Source organism: Mesocricetus auratus, unplaced genomic scaffold, assembly GCF_017639785.1.
Source record: "Mesocricetus auratus isolate SY011 unplaced genomic scaffold, BCM_Maur_2.0 Super-Scaffold_100004, whole genome shotgun sequence".
Lineage (NCBI taxonomy): Eukaryota > Metazoa > Chordata > Mammalia > Rodentia > Cricetidae > Mesocricetus > Mesocricetus auratus.
The window spans coordinates 90,026,864-90,047,578 of NW_024429189.1; positions in this window are offsets into that span (position 1 = coordinate 90,026,864).

A 20,715-nucleotide genomic window follows, 5' to 3' on the forward strand; every position below is an offset into this window, starting at 1 on the left:
GTGGCTAGATACATAGATAGATAGATAGATAGATAGATAGATAGATAGATAGATAGACAGAAAAGAAAATGAAGTTGGGAGAGGAGGAACTAGGAGAAGTTTGAAGAGGAGAAATATAATAAAATATATTGTAGGAAAACTGTAAATTAAAAACTTTCAGAGGTGGATGACTACAGAGAGTGAAGCAGTGTTTTGCAGACACAACAGGGTCATTGCGCAGATGAACTCACAGGAGTCACTACAGCATGCAAATGACCTGTTCAACCTCAAGCCAGAAAAATCAGAACATGGAGGGGGAAAGTGGGCATGAAGTCCCATTCTCACCCAAGGAGCTATTAGCAAGTGACACCTGCTAGAAGAAGATTCAGTTTTCCTTAGGGATGTGGCCCCTGGTAGGTCAAATTCACTCAAATGGAGGTCCATTCACATAGAAGCAATGTACAGCATGCATTTGACATGAATTTAAAAGCTGCAGACCCAAATTTGGGTGAATAGGAAAGGTGCAAATCTGGGAAGACTTGGGTGAGCATAATAAAAATGCCTTGTATGTTATTTTCTAATAATTAATTTTCAAACAAACTGTATATAAAATGTAACTTTGTAATCCTTTCTGATTCCAATTCCCTGCCCACTCCAGACTTGTATCCTTTTACTCTCATTTGTCTTTTTTGACCTACGTGCCACAAAGTATTCTATTACTCTTCCCACTCCATTAAACCCACTTACTCTCTTTTCTTCTCTTCCTACTTTTATGATTTATAGCTGCACTGACAACTACATATTCTTACATATATAACAAGTAAAATCTTGGTTTCACTTACAAGAAATCACGTGTGAAATTTGCCTTTCTGAGTCTTGATTGTTACAATATAATAATTACCAGATCCATCCATTTTCCTGTAAATATTATAAAATTATTTTTCTTTATGGCTAAATAAAATTACATTGTGTATATGTAGTAATTTTCATGATACATCCATCTATTTATGTACATATAGACTGATTACATTCCCTTGCTCGTGTGAAAAGAGCAGAATAAACATGGAGATGCCAGCATTTCTATTGTAGCATTTATAGTCCTTGCATTATATGTGTGGTAAGCATTTTACTTGATTTATCTCAGATAGTTTGTCACCTTTAAGTGTATGCATGATATTACAGAAAATGTGCTATCCTCTTAGCACAATTCAAGTTCATATGCTAATGAAACTGTATATATTTAACAAGTACCACATGACATCTTGATACTGATAAACAGAGAGGATTGATCACTAATACATACTAATTAAAATATTCACTTCCTCACATTTTCGTTTTTCATATATAAGTCTGTTGAAATTTATTCTCTAAACTAATTTCCATTGCACAATACAATATTGTAAATTGGAGTCACCATGCTAAATATTAACAACTCTATTCATGCTACTTAAGTTGACACTTTACACCATTTGAACATTATCAACCTCCTTTATCTTTGGTAACCATGTTCTATGTCCTACTTATATATGCTTTACTCTTTAATATTCTACAAATATGTGACTTCCTGCAATGTTTTTTTCAAAATGTGTCTTCCAAATTAACCTATTTTGATAAAAATAATGGGAATTTTAAAGGTTCAACATCATTCCTTTATATCTGAGTGAATGAATTTCTGTGGAGCTTTTTCGTTTGGTGCAATTCTGCTTTTTTCTTTTAACTCTCATTTCTTGTTGTCTCAGCTTTGGGAGTAATAAAACTTATACTGTGAATACGAATACAAAAGATTTAAATTTATGTTCTATATTTAAGTATTAAATTCATTCTGAGTTGATTTTTCTCCCTTGTTTCTTCATTGCTTTTTGGTTGTCAATATATTCTAGGGCCAAAAATATTTGTCATTATGAGCGGGACTAACATCTTCATAAGAGTCAGAGTCAAGTATCCTTTCTGTGTCTTTAATTTTATTGTCCTCACTATGCCTTTCTGCCATTCAATGATATTAAATTATATTAAGTCTCTCTTTCGATGGTGGCTTATTGATCTTGGACTTCTCAGTTTCTGGAACCATCATTTGTAAGCTTGTGGTTATTATAACATTACTCTGGGTTTACTCTTCTGCTAAGGTAAATGAACTAAGGTGAGTGTCATAACTAAGAGATGGTTACTTACTCCCAAGATCCTGAAGTTTCAAGTTTCTGTTTTATTTTAATCAATCTAAGCTTTCACATCTTATATTTAGGTCTCCTTCACCAGGTTATATTTTCATAGAGTATTCTGTGAAAGGTCTGAATTCATTCTTCCACTACCAGATAGTCAGTACTCACTGAGTAATTTTTAAAAGCATTTCTGGAATCAGTTTGCTGCTATTTGTGGAAGATTGTTACCCCTGTATTCACAGGAGATATAATGTCCTATGGTTTTCTTTTCTCCTTGTAATGTCTTTAACTGTTTGATATTATGGAAATAATAACCCAACATAATGATCTTGGAAGTATTCCATTCTCTTCTATAGTTTTCAAGGGTTTTTGAAAGATTTATATTAATTCTTCTTTCTCTGTTAGCTGGAATTCATCAGTGAAGCCCACCTGGGCCTGAGCTATTCTGATGAGAAGTATTCTAAATTACTAATTCAATCATTTTTACTTGTTATGTGTATTCCAATTTTCTGTTTTACTTGAGTCACATCAGTAGTCTTTGTCTCTCTAGGAATTTTGAGTTTCATTTATATAACCTAATTTGTTGGCATACAATGTAAGTAATTCTTATAATCCTTTTTACTCCTACAAACTTGGCAGTATTACTCTCGATTTCATTTCACATTTTAGTATTTCATTATTTTCTCAGTCTGGCTAAAGAGTCTTCAATTTTGCTGTTCATTTCAAAGAACCAACTTTTGGCTTCATTGACTTTATTATTTTTCTATTCTGTATTTCACATATTTTCTGGCTTTTCTAACACTGAAAAGCTTTCCCATTTTCTTCTTCCAAATAGTCCTCCCTCATGTATTTTAGTGTTCGGCTGGGCACTAAGGAATGTGTTAGCTTCTGTGGTATATCACAGTGAGCAAAACCTGACATGAGTCTCAGACAGTGTATCTTGTTATTCGAACGGAAAGCAACCACATTATCAGACCACAATACATGTTTATTTAAAACTCAGTACATTATAAGGACTGTTTCTAAAAGAATATATATATATATATATGTATTCCCTAACATAGCATGAGTAAAAGATGCACGGCATTGAAAATAAAGAGACAGGAAATCAATCAAGAGCAGATTCCTGTAGTCAGTGGTTCTTAGCCTTCCTAATTCTATGACCCTTTAACACAGTTCTCATGTTGTGGCTACCCCCAAACATAAAATTATTTTTGGTGCTAATTCAGGCTATAATTTTCTTATTATTTTGAAATGAGATGTAAATATTTTTGGAGATAGAGGTTTGCCAAAGTGGTCATGATCTAAAGGTTAAGAATCAATGTTCTAAGTAGAAAAAGGACCTCATGAGGAAAAAATCAGTAAATCCTTTTCACGTGCAAAGAACTGAAATGAGGAAATGTGGCTGGAATATATGTAAGAGAAGAGGTTTTAGGGAGCTCTTCTAATGCTGACCATTCCACACTGCACCAGTCATCCATTTGGCTATATTATGGATTGGATATGGGACTAAAAGCAGTTGAGAAAGAAGAGCCAAAGGTTATTTTGCTGTGTCTTGCAAAATAGGGTGTGTGATGCTTCATAATTAATTGAACTAAGTTCTTTGAGATACTCATTGGAGTATATTACCCTGATACGTTGAGTTTAATCCATTATTAAGTGAAATAATAACAACTGTGGACTGTAGGTGGAGCTTTCCTGTCCTGACCACCTTCTCCCAAATAAACAGGAGACACTTTCCAAATAATTGACTTGAAGACCTGACATAAATTAGAAATGCTCGGCTGACAGCTTGGACTTGTTACTACCTAACTCTTACATTAAATTAACCAATATTTCTTATATGTGCTTTGCCACATGGTTTATGACTTGTTACCTCATTTTCTACATGTCCATACTTCCTTGGTAGCTGGCTGGCATCTTCTGACTCTGCCTTTCTTCATCCTATAATTCTGAGTTTGATTGTCTCACCTAACTTACCCGGCCTTGCTGAAGATCAGTTAGCCTCTTTATTCACAAATGAGAATAATACACATCCACAGTGTACAGAAGGATTATCCAACAGCAAACAACTTTACTGAATTGTAATAGTGTTTCCTAGTACGCATGATAGTAAGTAACAAAGGCAATCCCCTCCCGTGTGAGTGTGCGTGTGTTGCGTGTGTGTGTGTGTGTGTGTGTGTGTGTGTGTGTGTGTGACAGTCTAAGGCACAATTTAGATAAGAACTGAGAGGAGAAAACTGCATAGGATTGTTAAAAAGCCTTAATGCTCCTTTGAGTATGATGGCACACTATATCTTCTGACATTACATTATTTGATCACACAACATGAAGAGATCAACCTGATACTGATCTGGAAACTTTTCCCTGCTAGATAGCTTAAATAGCATCAGAAGACAGTACACAATATTGAAAGAAAAAATCAGCAACAATTTTACTCAGCTATGAGCCCTGTGAATTACATTAATGATTGGCCCAGCAAGAAATATCCAATGTTGGAATGGCAAGAAATTCAGGGATATAGTCTGCCACTAGCCTTTCCACCTTGAGTCTGAAACCCTGACTAGTAGCAGCCAGGGAATAAAGGAAGGACGGACACACAGAGATGGTACAAAAAAAGTTGGTGACAGGTGGGCTGTACAGGTTCTGATGGAGCTACACGTACTACCACGTTAACCAGAAACCTTGGCATGATTACTATGCACAAAAACAAGGCGAGGTGCGGCTATTTAGTCTCAACAGGAGCTCTTTCCAAGCTATCCTGGGCTGTAAACATCTAAGAAGAGGAAGCTGTAGTTGATAGTTTTTGCATGCATTACTAAATCATTCATAAATAGTTGGACTTTGAAGAAGACTATGCCAGTTCTGAGCCCGATCACATGAGGAAAGGATTTGCAAATTTTCCTTTCGTCTGACGCTATGATCTTTGTCATGGCTGTGGCTGTGTCATTGATACACATTCACTCAGGATTTTAATCAATCAGAGCTTCTCCAACTCCCTATGGTATTCAAAAGATTTTTGATTGGATTTAAGGTCTCATCCAAGAAGGGAACTCATATCTGTTACTATAAATCTAGCCAACTGTAGAACCTTCTACTATCACTTTGCTAAATGGATGTAGTATCACACTGTCTTTTAAATAGCTATCCTTATCCTATAGATAAGATTACAACTCTCACCTCTAATCAGAGAAGCTTCTTTTTAAATTAATAGTGCTTAATATGGAGACCCACATCTGGTCAAAGGACATAATAAATGACTGTGGAGTAATAGAGGCTAAATGGAACATCTATTTCACAATTCTTTCTACCCAGGAAGACAAGTCAGAAAATTTTAAGATCCAGGGCATGGGGTGGACTGTTATGAAAGTGTCTTTTAGACAAACCAGGCTATTACATTAATGAACTAACAATATCTGTGACTACCTGCACACAATCTACACAAGATCAAGACAGCCACCATTTCTGTATGTATGTGGGAGGTCTCATGATGCTTACTCCCAGCTCAGATACTTCTGGAAACTGATGGTTGCTGCAGAAGTGAGAGTGAAGTTTCTTCTTTTGTGTGGCCTATAGTTGGGTACTCATGCTCTAGTGAGTGGCCCTAGTCTCATACTCATGGAGAAAACACTAGGTGGATACATTGGGCAAATTGAAAACAATAAGAAGGCATGAAGTTTGCAGGGACATGTGTGTTAGAAGGGTCTAGGTAAAGTAGGAATCTGGAAATGAGTAAGGGTTAGTATCAAAATGCATTGTACACATGTTGAAATTCTCAAATAATAAATAAACAAATGAACCTTTTAATAGCTCACTACAGGTAAATATTAATGGTGAGATAGCATAAGTACTGAACAATTGATAATAACAGATAAATGACAATACAACATAAATTCACAAATGTTTTGAGCATTAAGGCCCATCTCTAATGATGAGAACCAGAGTAGGAATTCGGTCAGATTGGTTATGAAAGCAAAGATGCTTCATTATCTTGTGACTGTCCTATTCTGAAAATTCCCTTTGATTCCTCATACCCATGTGAGACACTCACCTTGATGTGTAATCAAAGTCAGGATTTTGCTCTTTGGGAAGAGGCTATAAATGATTTGGCCTTTAATGAGATACTATGAGTTGAAAGGACAATGGAATTTTCACCTTAAGATTTGCACCTCATTTTGAATAAGTCAAGGAGTTCCCCTAGCTCATCGACAGACTCCATTTGTTCGAATGTTGGATTGAAATTTCAGGTGAGAAGAATAGCTGTGAAACTCTCCTTTTGGGAAGCTGCCTTTAGGAACATAGAACTTCATTATCTGTTTTAACATTCTGTGCTATGGAGTGGATAAAACAGTGATAGATCTGACTAAGGCATCCATTTCAAGGTCTATTTTCTCCTTAGTCAGTGGAGGTCCTTCCAACTGCCTCCTCCATCTACTCTTCCTCAAGGGCACAAGAAGTGAGCCAGTTTGCTCAAACTAAAGTCTTCCACCTGTTTTATTTTTCTTCACCAAACTAAATCTTTAAACTATTCAGTCTCTAACATGTGCATCTGAAATCAAGCTGTTGGCTTTCCTTGAAACAGGTCTTCTTTTGTTGGTTAGATATTTTCTATTTGTTGGGTATTCAAGACACTGTATCAGTCCCTAGGTACACCAACCAGCCACTAATCAAGGACACTTAGTTCCTTTCTTATAACCTCACTGAGTTCCATCCCCTCAGAGATGAAGAGGCAAATTTAACACTCCTCAGGATCAAGTCCCTTTCCTCTGTGGAGCAGGCAGCTTCCTCTCAAGACCACTTTTGAAAAGACCTAACAGTCTTCAGAATCTGGCTTGGATATCAAACAGCTGTTATTAAGAAACATTTTGAAGTGACTATAAACAAAAACATATTTCAAATAATAGGAGAAATCCCTTCGGAAAAGATATATATTGAACATTTTCAAAAGCAAAATAAAAAATGTATTGAAGTTATTGGGAAGACTAAACATACATGTTCTCTTTTCTGGATTCTTTCAGAAAGAACTGGAAGGAATTTTAGGGCTTTGAGAAGATATTGAATTGTCTCTTGTTGAGAACCAGCATAATCTATTTATGTCTTTCTTATCTCAGGAATAGAAAAAGAAGTACAGGAAGCCAGTGAACTACATATAGGGTTGTATTAATTAACTGCAGTACAATTGGCCTTTTGAAACAAGTTTTTGTAGAAACATGCGGGATTAAGAGAATAGAATAGAATAATGAAATTCCAAACACTGTGTGGGGCATGGAATAGACCAGGATGAGTCAAGGTCTTCACCACATCCTCCTGAAGATGCTTCACTGGTCTCTCATGTTCATCTCCCACATCTGGTGACAGGACATTTTTGCCTTTCTCTTCCTTGTTACAGTACATGGGACTTAAAAAAGAAGATTCTTTACATATTTTCTGTCAGGACTGCCTGTTCTCAGAGTAAAGAGTGGTTTTTCAGCCTGTCAACTGTGGGTCTTGCTTTCTCTTAGTTTCTTTGCAAAGAACTTGTCCATCTTCCTCACTAACTTTTCTTAGAATTCATGGTTTTAACTTTATCATGTCTAATCTTTTCTCTCCAATTAATTATTAGCTATGGTGTCATTGTACACTACAGTGTCTCTGTTGATTTCTGCTAACCACTGTAGGGTATATTTTGATTCATTTTTTTCTTAATCTCCTATACTGAACTCTTTGCAGGAACCAGATGTGAGGATGATAGTCAATGCAATAGGGAATACAATATATTTATTCATCAGAGAGAATCACACAAGCTGGTAATCAGAAGCTTGTCCAGCTTCCAAAAGATGAGGTCCCTTTTCCTTTTGCTTCCTTTTATCTCTTCCTGTGCTAATTTACTCTTCCCTGCCCTCATGGGTGGATAGCTTTGTGGGGTTCACTCCTACAATTCCCCTTTTAGTCTAAATAGAAGATTTAAATTTGAAACAATCTCAAACATATGCAACATATATACATAGAGGGTGATAAGTAAGTTATAATCTACTATATCCTAACCTAACATATCCATTCCACCTAAATTCTAAAGTTATCTGAAAGGCATGCCCAAGTCTGAACACCTCCTTCCAATCCCAACCCTAAAATAATTGAAAACTAACATTAACCGGTGTAAATTATTCTGTGATATTAACATTAGGGAGATGGGGCGTGGAATTCTCAATATTACTTCCTGCTGAAATGGGATGATGACAATCTCATGGGGACCTGCGGGACGAAAATGTTAGTGTAACAAGAGTCTTAAGTAGGTTAACTAGTCTCTGTTTGGCAGGAAATGCTTGATTGAATTTTTTGACTGGAGTTCTAATTTTTATTGAAGCTCTGGTCAGATTGTATAAGATGCACTGTATCAGGAACTTATTCTGGAGTTGTGTCGTGTGATGTAGTCCTAAACTGGTTTCAGGATGGTGCTTGTCAGGTGGAGTCGATGATGTGAGGCAGTTTATATGCATCCAGTCGAATCAGGCGGAGTCGAGGAAGTGGATCTCCATTCTCTTTCTGAAGCAGATGAAGATTGCTGTCAGGAAATCCCTTGTTCTCTGGAAAACTGAAACACTAATGTTAGCACACAAATTTTTAACTTTTATATGTATTCATACTGGGAAAGGCAACCCTAAGGAAGATAATAAACATGAAGGAGTTTAGAATTTTAGAAAAAGAACCAAGTGTGCACAGATGACAGTCCCTAATTTTGTTTTCTTCTGTCTTATATCAATGGCTCTTTGATATAATACAGAAATTCTGAATTGTATTTTAACAATATGCTTGGGTTTAAAGCAGGAGAGCCAATCCAACTCTAAAGCCAGCATCAATTAGATGAATTGGGACTAAGGAATATTAAGAAGCAAAGAAAAATGGAAATTATAATAACAAAATAGAGAGATTCAGACATTGATACCGTGCGTTGTATTATTGTATGTTTGATGGTCCTCTGGGTAGCCAAGTTCTACTTGAACTTTGTCAAGAAAGCATCAGACACATAGTAAAGTGTCTTGTTCCTGCAGTGACTACAGCGCAACAGACCCTGTGGCATCTTCTCATGGGTTTGTATCCAAAGTTTCCATCAGGAAGGAAGCTCAGTTTCACCATTTGCCCTTGCAAACTCAGATCAGAGTATTAGCTGACTGTGTGTGAGTGAGTGAGTGTGTGTGTGTGTGTGTGTGTGTGTGTGTGTGTGTGTCAGAGAGACAGAGAGAGAGAACATCCACTTACTTTGTTATTAGACTGCTGTACTCATTAATGTGTTTCATAGATCATTAACACACACATGCCATATTTTTGAAAGGGTTAGTATTGAGAACAAGTTAGACCAATGCCTTGACATTCCCTCTTAAGGATTGAAATAAAAGGTAGAGCCTTATGTCTCAATCCAATCCTCCTACTCTGTCCCCTGATTGTGTTAAAATAGTTGGGAAAAGACCAGGATTTCTGGAGGAGATTTTGGGTCATTTCCTTAGACTTTCAGCAGATGCAAAGCTTGCCTTTCACTCAGGTTTGACCCCCTGATAAACTATTGCATTGACTCCTCAGCCAATCAGAGACAAAATAAGTTACCCTCTAGCATCCTCTTTTACTGGTATGAAAATAAAAGAACAAATTGGCTGAGGGAACAAAGGAGACAGGGCCACCTGTGATCTTTGACTTTCTTGTAGGAAATCATATTTTCACGTTTAAGGTGTTTTCCTATTATCGCTTGCTTTCTGCTCTCAGTGTGCATGCGCCAGCAGCACTCTTTGAAGTTCACATTTTCTCAGTAGTTACACCCAGGAACTTCTGAAAGAGGTCAATCTAGATTGGCCTGGATGCTATTATCTGTGATGCTGAAAATGGTTTGATGCTAATGTAGAGCATCACAGGGTAGCCAATGGTAAAGATTTGAAAAAATGGCTTGCTTCCAAAGACTGTCTTCTTAAATATAATATAATAGAGTTTTATAATAACATGTAATAACATGGTGTTTTTTAAAGATGTATTTTCAGAACACCTGACTCTCTACATAAAACCAGTATTTCAAAATACTTTCTGAAATGTTTTATGAATAATCAAATAGGAAACTGTTGCCTGACACGGCCTACGTATATTTCAGTGAAATACCCTACTCAACCAGCTTCATTATCAATTTTGCAGGTGGGTGTCTGACACAAAGAAGGTCCTGGGATCTCACCCACTTTGGGCATGTCTATGCTGATGTTATCATTTCTGAAACATTAAACACCCAGTGTTAAAATGCACTGAGCAAGGAAAACCCACTATGGAAGTTAAGTTTGCACTTATAAATAGTTCTACTCTTGCAGAGGCTTTGCTAAACAAGAAACAAATGAAAGGATAGTGGAATGCATTTCCTTTTGAAATTAAAAAAATATTCTAATTACACACATAAGAATCCTGAGGTGGTAAGCTGTTTCTGTGGGTTTCTACAGCCTGGCCTTGACTCCTTGGTTCATCACTTCTCCCTTTCTGTAACTGGATTCTGGGAGTTTGGCTCAATGCATAGTTGTGGGTGTCTGCTTCAGGATGGCGTATAAGGTAGTTATCAATCTCATTATAGGGGAGGACATTTAATCTATTTCTTAGATTCTTAGTTGGGGTAATCCTTGTAGATCTCTGGACATTTCACTAGTGCCAGATTTCTCTTTAAATCTCTAATAAGCTATCTCTTTTCTTGCTCTCTTGTATTCTTTCCTGACTCAATCTTCCTGATCCCTCATGTCTTCCTCTCCCCTCCTCTTCTCTGCTTCTTTTTCTTTACCATACTGATAGCTGGTAAACCAGCATAGGACTACCTAGACCCCCTGAATGTGGGTGTCAGTTAGAAACCTGGGAAGTCTACGGGGGCTTTGGTAGTGGAACAGTATTTATCCCTAGTATATGAATGGAATTTGGGAGCCCATTCCACATAGAGGGATACTCTCTCAGCCTAGACACATGGGAAAGGGGCTAGGCCCTGCTCAAAATGATGTGACAAACTTTGAAGATCCTCCATGGAAGGCCTCACCCTCCCTGGGGAGAAGAAAAGGGATATGTTAGGGGGTAGGTGGGGAGCAGGGGAGGAGGAGAGGGAGAGGGAAATGGGATTGACATGTAAAACAAGATTGTTTCTAATTTAAATTAAAAAACATAGAAGTAAAAAAATAGATTCCATAGTTTATGCTATGGTTCAGTGTGTTTTAAATTTAACTGATACATAAGAACATAAAAGTTACAAGCAGTAACTAGGCACAGTGGCTCATACTCCCATCTAGTCTGGGAGCAGAGGATGGAAATTTCTTCATCCCAGGGGTTTAAATACAGGCTGGTTAAAGGAGCAAGGCCAGGGGGGAGGGAGAATTGTACACATTCAAGTGCTACTGTGTAGTATTTTATACATGTAACATATTGTGTAATATGTAAGGTTAAATATACATACCTTCTCAAACATTCATTACTCCCATTCTTTTGTAGTTGGTTCATGCAAAAAATATAGTTCCCTATTCTTAGTGAAAAAAAGAATCTTGAGCTGTTGATGATCATATTGTTGCATTGAAGAGAAAATACCAAATACAAAGTGATCCTCAACCTCCCATTCTCTATATGTCTATGCCTATTCGTTTATATAATGCTTAAAATGCAAGTTGTACAGACAAGTTAAAAGAGTATTCGCTGTGCCAGAATTGACAGAGGGCAGCATAAAACTTACAAGCTGTCCTCTGGCCGATTCCAAAAGTAATTAATTGCAGCTACAGTTTCACAGCAAGCTGAGGAAATGTCACCGAATACAGAAAACTCCAGAAGGAATGACACATCTTTCCTGTGATTCCCTCAGCCTAAAACAAAATGAGACGGCTGCATTGTTACTTTTGTAGCTAATGAGACTCTGTGTGATTATTATAAATAGGCTGTATAATTAATGTTCTACCATTCAGTGGGCATTTTGTGTTGGTTTTATGAATTTGGAGTAGGGTCCAATGTCTTAACAAAACAATCACTCTCCTTGAATCAGGAAAACTTTTTTGGCTTCAGAAATTCCTTCCAAAGACAAATGTTAGAAGGAATTAACACATTAGCTATAAGGAAAGGCATTTCCCAGAATAGAGTGGCCATCAGGTGCTTGGAGGTACCTTTCACTCTCAAAGTACACATTAACTCTATCATCTCATTTAATTTGTATAAGGTAGCTACTAATACTCTTTATCATACAGGAAAAATTGGGATATGGAGAAGGGCCCTGACTAATGTCTAGACAGTACGTTCTAGTTGAACTAGGGTCTTTATCATTCAAAAACTTGGTTTTCTGAATTATTTCATCCTTTTCCCTTCTATTTTCCAGTGTATAGAAACATACATTGTGAATTATTTTCCTTTCAAGGTTCTTTTTGGGGTGATGTTTACTGTGACCTTTAATGAAAACACATGTATCCACTATGAAGAGACAGGCAAATGCAAGCAGTACCAAAGGAAGTACATGTTGATATTATATATTATTAATGGATGAGAGTCAGGCACCATCCATCACTCTGCATTTGTATTTTCAAAGGTGAACTCATAAATATCCAAAAGTTTTCAATTGCTCTTGGCAAAGATTAAAAACACAAGGACTAAAATGGAATATGTATAGCTCAGATTTTAAAATGATAGGAATGAAGGAGAATGGCCATCTGCTAGGAATAATGTCTGCAAAAGAAGGCACACAGACCTCTATACCTGGATGCAAAGGAGATTCCAGCCCTCACACTGCACCAGTGCTAAAGATATCTTTAAAACCAAGACAGCACTTTGTAGAGATAAAGAGCAGAGCAAGTAGACCAGGAATCTAAAGTGCTTCTTCTTGTGTCAGCTGTAGTAACAGGGAGAGACAGGTGCAACTGCTTCAGTATTAAGGCATTTCTTTTCATAGGCATAAAGTTAAAGTAAGAAGTTTGCCCCTCTTGTCCCACTCCCCCCCCACCCCTCGCTGTGTTCCCCATCCATTCAGAGGATCTTGCCTCATTCCTCTTCTCTTGGATACTATGCATATCTTTAAGGTTCTTTCCTGTTTCCCAGACTCTCTATCAGTGGAAGTGCAGACTGGCACTATCCATGTCTAAAATCCATATATGAGTGAGTATATACCATGTTTGTCTTTTTGCGACTGGGTTACCTCACTCAGGATGGTTTCTTCCAGTGCTATCCATTTACCTGCGAATTTCAAGATTCCATTGTTTTTTTCTGATGAGTAATACTCCATTGTGTAAATGTACCACATTTTCTCTATCCACTCTTCAGTTGAGGGGTATCTAGGTTGCTTCCAGGTTCTGGCTATTACAAATAATGCTGCTATGAACATAGTGGAGCAGATGCCCTTGTTGTATGAATTTGCCTCCTTTGGATATATGCCTAAGAGTGGAATTGCTGGGTCTTGTGGTAGATTAATTCCCATTTTCCTGAGGAATCTCCATACTGATTTCTGTGTGGAAGGAATTGGCAATAGGGGGGAGGCTGTGGGAGAACGGGGAGTGAGGGAGAATGGGAGGGAGAGGGAACTGGGATTGACATGTAAAACAAGCTATTTAAAATTAAAATAAAAAATTAAAAAAAGAAGTTTTCCCCTGTTATATAGAAGTTTTGTCTCCTCAAGATATTTTCTTCTCTGATCCCAGGTACCTAGGTAACAGCCAATACCAGCACAGTTCTTGGCCAGCAGGTGGAAAATAAATAGTGATGTGGACACAGCAGAATTTCTTCAGTAAAGAGCCAGCTCAAGATAGACACACATAGCACCAATGCTCAGGACTTAGTCACTCTGACACAAGGATGACAGGAAGCAGAATTCTAGTAGACTATCATGTGCTCAGTGGATTGGAGAAAGATGTGGTTCATAGATTGGCTTAAGGATCTAGAATCTTAACTCCCTAATGACTCTTCATACTGCCCTCTTTGTTCTATTTCTGCAGGATTACAAACAGAACAATGGAACAATATTTACCATGAATTAAAGAGGCAGCTGTCTTTGCAAAGTGTGTTGTTTATCAAGGTGTTTGTAGAGGAGGCTGTAAATTTCCACAATTTAAACAGATAATTAGGAAGAAAGTATTTGAAGCTACATTTAAGTTTTTACATCTCTGTTGGAAGCACTTATTGGTTAGAGGTTGCAGTCTATCAAGTCCTGGCAGCTTATTCCAAAGCTCCAAGAAATGGGACAGCCCCCATCCCCACTGCAAGTGAGACTTCCTGCTCTCTACCTGCCTTATCTGGAGACTCTCTCTGGGTGCAGAGGACTGACCTTGTCTGAAAGCTGTCTCTAAGCCTGGATGCCTGATTTATGTCAAGAGCAACACTTGCCACAATTTCCTGCTAGAAGACTTTCCCCTGCTGCATATATGTTAACTAAGTCTTATACTATGAGCTATAGGATCCTGCTGCCACAGATGAAGCCTTGTGATAGGAACATGCCGCTTAATGGCATTTAGGGTTTGTCCCCAGGCTCCCTAATCCTATATATTTCCTATACTTGGGAATAAAGCTGAGCTGATTCACTGAATCACAGAGGGCTTTCTCCATCACACCTATAGCCTTTCAAACCCTGCATTGGCTTCTGCTTCCTCCAACCTTATTGACCAACACACCAATGATTCCAAGGAAGAAGCAGAAACACATCTCTGTTATTGGGATCTTGCCTTCAATTTCTTACATCTCAGGAAACTGGACCTTGCCCAAGCTAGTAAGTGATGAGTCCTAATATCTCTTCATTCATATCTCTATGTTCCAAGTCTATATCTACCCTCAATAAGCTTTTGAAATTAAAATGAATCTCAGTGAATGCTATTTATAAACACCTGGAAATAAAGCAAGCCAATTTCTTAGCTGGCATTCAATACACTTGTTTCACTGAATGTTAACTCATCAGCATATCTGAATGCCACACACAAAATGTCTCTACCTGAAAACCCTTGCTTAGAAATGTCTGTGCTTCAAGGCAAATACTACATGCTCTCACTCATAGGCAGGAACTATGGTAAAGAGAAAAGTGCCAAGAGAATTTTGGCCAGTAGAGGATAGGATGGGGGTGGGCAGAAGGAGGAGCTACTCTTCTATAGAACAATATGGCAATTATAGCTAGAGACAAATCATTTTATATTATTTAACAAATAGAAAGCAGAAATGTAAGGTTTCTCAACATGAAGAAATCATAAATGTTTAAAGAGAGAAATTATAATTACTTTGGTTTGATAATTACACATTGTATGTACATATTGAATTCTTACACTGTATACACAAAATATATAAAATTAAAAATACAATACTTTAACATATAAAGGCAAACCTATCAGAATTACACCTTACTTCTCCATGGATACTCTGAAAGACAGAAGGTCCTGGATAGCTATTCTACCAACACTAAGAGACCATGGATGCCAGCCCAGACTACTATAACCGGCAAAGCTCTCAATCACTATAGACGCAGAAAACAAGATGTTCCATTAAAAAAACTAGATTCAAGCAATACGTATCCACTAACCCAGCCCTACAGAAAGTTATTGAACAAAAACTCCAACCCAAGGAAGCTAACTACAACCAGAAAAACATAGGCATTAGAGAATCCCTCTCTAACAACAGCCAAAAGAACAAAGGGGTGAAATGCCACACATAATTCCACCACCAACAACCATTGCAAATCGAAGAAGGATGAGCAATCAATGGTCATTAATATCCCTCAATATTAATGGCCTTAACTCACCCATAAAAAGACACAGACTAGCAGAATGGATCCGAAGACAGAACCCTTCCTTCTCCTGCATACAAGAAACACACCTCACCCTCAAAGACAGACATTACCTGAGAGTTAAAGGTTGGGAAAATATTTTCCAATTAATTGGACCTAAGAAACAAACGGGGGTAGAAATCCTAATATTTAACAAATTACACTTTAAAATAAAATTAATCTAAAGAGATGAAGGAGGTCATTACATATTCATCACAGGAGAAATCCACCAAGATGAAGTTTCAATTCTGAACACCTATGCGCCAAATACACAGGTATCCACATTAGTAAAAGAAACATTACTAAAACTTAAAACACAGATAAAGCCCCACACACATATAGTGGGAGACTTCAAAACCCCACTCTCACCTCTAGACAGGAATACCAGACAGAAACTCAACAAAGAAGCAAATTGGGTCTAATAGAAGTTATGACCCAATTGGGATTAACAGACATCTATAGAACATTCCTCCAAAAAAAATATACTGTCTTCTCACCACCACATGGAACCTTCTCAAAAATCAACCACATAGTTGGCAACATATCCAACCTCAGCAACTTCAAAGAAATTGGAATAATTCCAAGCAACATATCAGACCACCATGCATTAAAATTCAAAAACAACACAAATTGCAGAAACCCTACAAACTTATGGAAATTGAATAATGGACAACTGCACCATTCCTGGGTCAAAGAAGAAATTAAAAAAAAGAAATTAAAGACTTCCTAGAATTCAATGAGAATGAAGACACAACATACCCAAATCTATGGGATACTTTCAAAACGGTAATACAGGGGAAGTTCATAGCAATAAGTGCCCACATGAAGAAACTGGAGAGTTGGTATACTAGAGAATTAACAGCACAGCTGAAAGCTCTAGAACACAAAGAAACAAACTCCCCCAGGAGGAGTAGATGCCAGGAAATAATCAAACTGAGGGCTGAAATCAATAAAGTAGGAGCTAGGAGAACTATACAAAGAATCAATGCAACGAAGAGTTGGTTCTTTGAGAAAATCAACAAGATAGACAAACCTTTGTCCAGACTTACAAAACAGTAGATTGTGAACATACAAATTAACAAAAACAGAAATGAAAAGGTGGACAAAACAATGGACTCTAAAGAAATTCAGAGAATCATCAGGTCATACTTTGAAAACCTGTTTTCCACAAAATTCGAAAATTTAAAGGAAATGGACGACATCCTGGATAGCTATCACTTGCCAAAATTAAATCAAGAACACATAAGCAATTTAAATAGACAAAGAACCCCTATGGAAATGGAAGCAGTCATCAAAATCTCCCAACCAAAAAAAAAACCCCAGGTCCAAATGGCCTCAGTGCTGAATTCTACCAGAAATCAAAGACCAGCTTATACCAAAATTGATTATAGTTCTTTTTAGGTCTGTGAAGAATTGTGCTGGTATTTTAATGGGGATTGCATTGAATCTGTAGATTGCTTTTGGCAGGATTTCCATTTTTACTACATTGATCTTACCTATATAAGAGCATGGGAGATCTTTCCATTTTCTGAGGGCTTCTGTAATTTCTTTCTTTTAAGACTCTGCAATACAGGTCTTTCACTTGTTTGGTTAGCGTTACCCTCAAGGTAATTTATGTTGTTTGTGGCAATTGGAAAGGGTGATGATGTTTCTCTGATTTCTTTTTCAGCCCTTTTATCATCTGTCTATAGTAGGGCTACTGATTTTCTTGAGTTGATCTTGTAGCTTGCCACTTTGCTGAAGGTGTTAATCAACTCTAAGTGTTCCCTGGGGTACAGAACTAAATAGAGAATTCTCAATAGAGGAGTCTAAAATGGCTGAGAGACACTTGAGAAAGTGCTCAACATCCTTAACCATCTGGGAATTGCAAATCAAAACAACTCTGAGATACCATCTTACTCCTGTCAGAATGGCTAAAATCAAAAACACCAATGACAATTTATGCTGGAGAGGTTGTGATGAAAAGGGAACACTCCTCCACTGCTGGTGGGAGTGCCAACTTGTGTAGCCACTTTGGAAATCAGTATGGAGATTCCTCAGAAAAGTAGGAAAAAAACCCTACCACAAGATCCAGCAACTCCAATCTTAGGCGTATATCCACTATGTTCATAGCAGCATTATTTGTAATAGCCAGTACTTGAAAGCAACCTAGATGACTCTCAACCGAAGAATGGATAGAGAAAATGTGGTACATTTACACAATGGAGTACTAGTCAACAGAAAAAAAAACAATGGAATCCTGAAATTTTCAGGCAAATGGATGGCACTAGAAGAAATCATCCTGAGTCATGTAACCCAGTCACAAAAAAAGAGAAACATGGCATGTACTCTCTCATATATGGATCTTAGACATAGATCTGGGGAGTGCCAGCCAACAATCCCTTGTCCAGAGAGTCTGGGAAACAGAACCTTTATTCAGTGGTTGATTGAAGCAGTGGCAGACTCCCACGACTAAGCACTGAGCTGAACTCAAGAAATTCAGTGACAGAGAGGTGGACTGATGAGTAAAGGGGTTAAGACTGGGCTGGTTTAACCCCCAGAAACAGCTGACCTGACAAGGGTTATCTCTTGAATCCCAGACTGATGCGTGGGAATCCAGCATGGGACTGATGAAGACCCTCTGAATGTGGGTATCAATGAGGAGGCCTAGGTAATCTATTGAGCCTTGTGTAGTAGATCATTATTTATCCCGGGTATACAAATGGACTTTGGGCTCCCATCCAACAATGAGAGGTGCACTCTCACCCTGGACTCTTAGGGGAGGGTTTAGGCCCTACCCTGGATGAAATGATAGACTATGGACTCCTCCATGGAAGGTCTCACCCTCCCTGGGGAAATGAGGGGATATTGGGGGGGTTGGTATGAAGGCATGGGAGAGGGAACTGGAATTGACATGTGAAGCAACCTTGTTTCTAATTTAAATTTAAATTTAAAAATAAAATATAAAAAATACAATAATTTTTATGTAAAATAAAAGTATGTCTATTTGTCCAAGGAATATACCTTATACCTTTGGACCAAGATGATGAAGGTCCTTAGAAGGTGGAGGTATTGAGGACTTGGTTAGGGACATTGTCAAGAGGGTGAGGGACATTTGAACTTTCTGTTCACAAGTGTGAAAAGGCAATCAGGACTTGATTTTTCCGATAGAATACTTAACTAGCATGATAGAGTACTTAATTTACATGCATGCTCTGTGTTCCAAGAAATTACTATAATTTAGTATTATAAAATATGCTGTTGACATGCCGAAGAGTCTTTGCTTCTTCATAAATATCTGATGTCTCTTAACCAGGAGTTTCAATTTGCTTTTTGAATAATGATTGCAATGGTTGATATTCAATATCAATTTTACTGTATTTGGGATCACCATGTAAACATATCCCTTGGTATATACAGCTATGTTTACTGTAGATGGAAGGCCTACTCTCAACATGGGTGTCACCATAACATGGGCTGAAGTACCAGCTGAGCACCAATATTTATGTCTCCCTGCTTCCTGTCTGTGGACGCACATGACCAGTGGATCATACCTATGATTCAATGGATGTCCTCCATGAATGACTATACGATAAGTTAAAAACTATATGACAAAGCAAACCCTTCCTTTCTTGAGTTGCTTTTATCAGCTATTTGGTCACAACAATAAGAAAAGTTACTGATAAAAGAGAGAAAATTTGTAGAGCTATGACACAAGATAACATGATGAGTATACTGGATTTATACCTGCATGTGAAGGATAGGGTGATTTTTCTTTAAAAAAAAAGAATGTTGTTTACTAATTCTTTGAGAATTTCATACATTGTTTGCTGAACAAGCTCATCAATTATCTATCAAACTTCATGTTCTCTATCTCTTTTACTTTTCTATAACATTAAGTCTAATTTTGACTACTCAAATACTCTTGGATATGAAGCCTGTTTCAAAGAAACAACTCTTTGTTTTGTTGATCATTTTTATTTTTTAACCATTTCTATTTCATTAATTTCAGCCCTGATATTATTTTTCTACTATTGATTTTGGATATTATTTGTTCTTGTTTTTGCAATGTTTTCTGGTGTATCACTGTTATTAATATGAAATATCTCAAGATTTTTCTTTAATGTAGGCACTTAGTACTGTAAAATTTTCTGAGTATTTCATTCATTGTGTCCTACAGATTTTGCTATGTTTGTTTTCATTCAATTATAGGAATTTTTAAATTTCCTTCTTGGTTTCTCCCATGACCCAATTTTCTTTCAGTAGTGTTTTGTTCAGTTTACATAAGTTCATGTACTAATTTAGTTTCCATTGCTTCTGGTATCTAGCTTTATTGCTCTGTGGTCAGATGTAATCCACTTAAATTTTTTCTATATTTATTGAGATTTGCTGTGTATCCTCATTTGTGATCTATTTTCTAGAAAGTCAATGGACTGCTCAGAAGAGTATATATTCTACAGTGTTAGAGTAGAATTAATGCTCAACTGCTTTATGTCACGTCTATTTTATTTATGATATCATTTAACTCCAGAAATTCTCTATTTCATTTTTTCCATGATAGTCCATTGGTGAGAGTTGGGTATTGAAATAACTGTTACTGATGTGATGTTTAAATTATTGTTTCTTTTATGCAATTGTGTATTCATGTTTGATGCATACGTTTAGGATTATAATATACTTTTCTTGGCTTTTTCTTTTGATGAGCAGAAAGTGACCCTCATTAACTTCTCTGGATAGTTTTGGTTTTAAGTCTATTTTGTCAGATATTAGAATCTCTACACCTGCTTGTTCCTTAGTTTTAATTGCTTGAAGTACTTTTTCTTGTTGTTTTACACTAAAGTGATGTCTATTGTCAGTTTT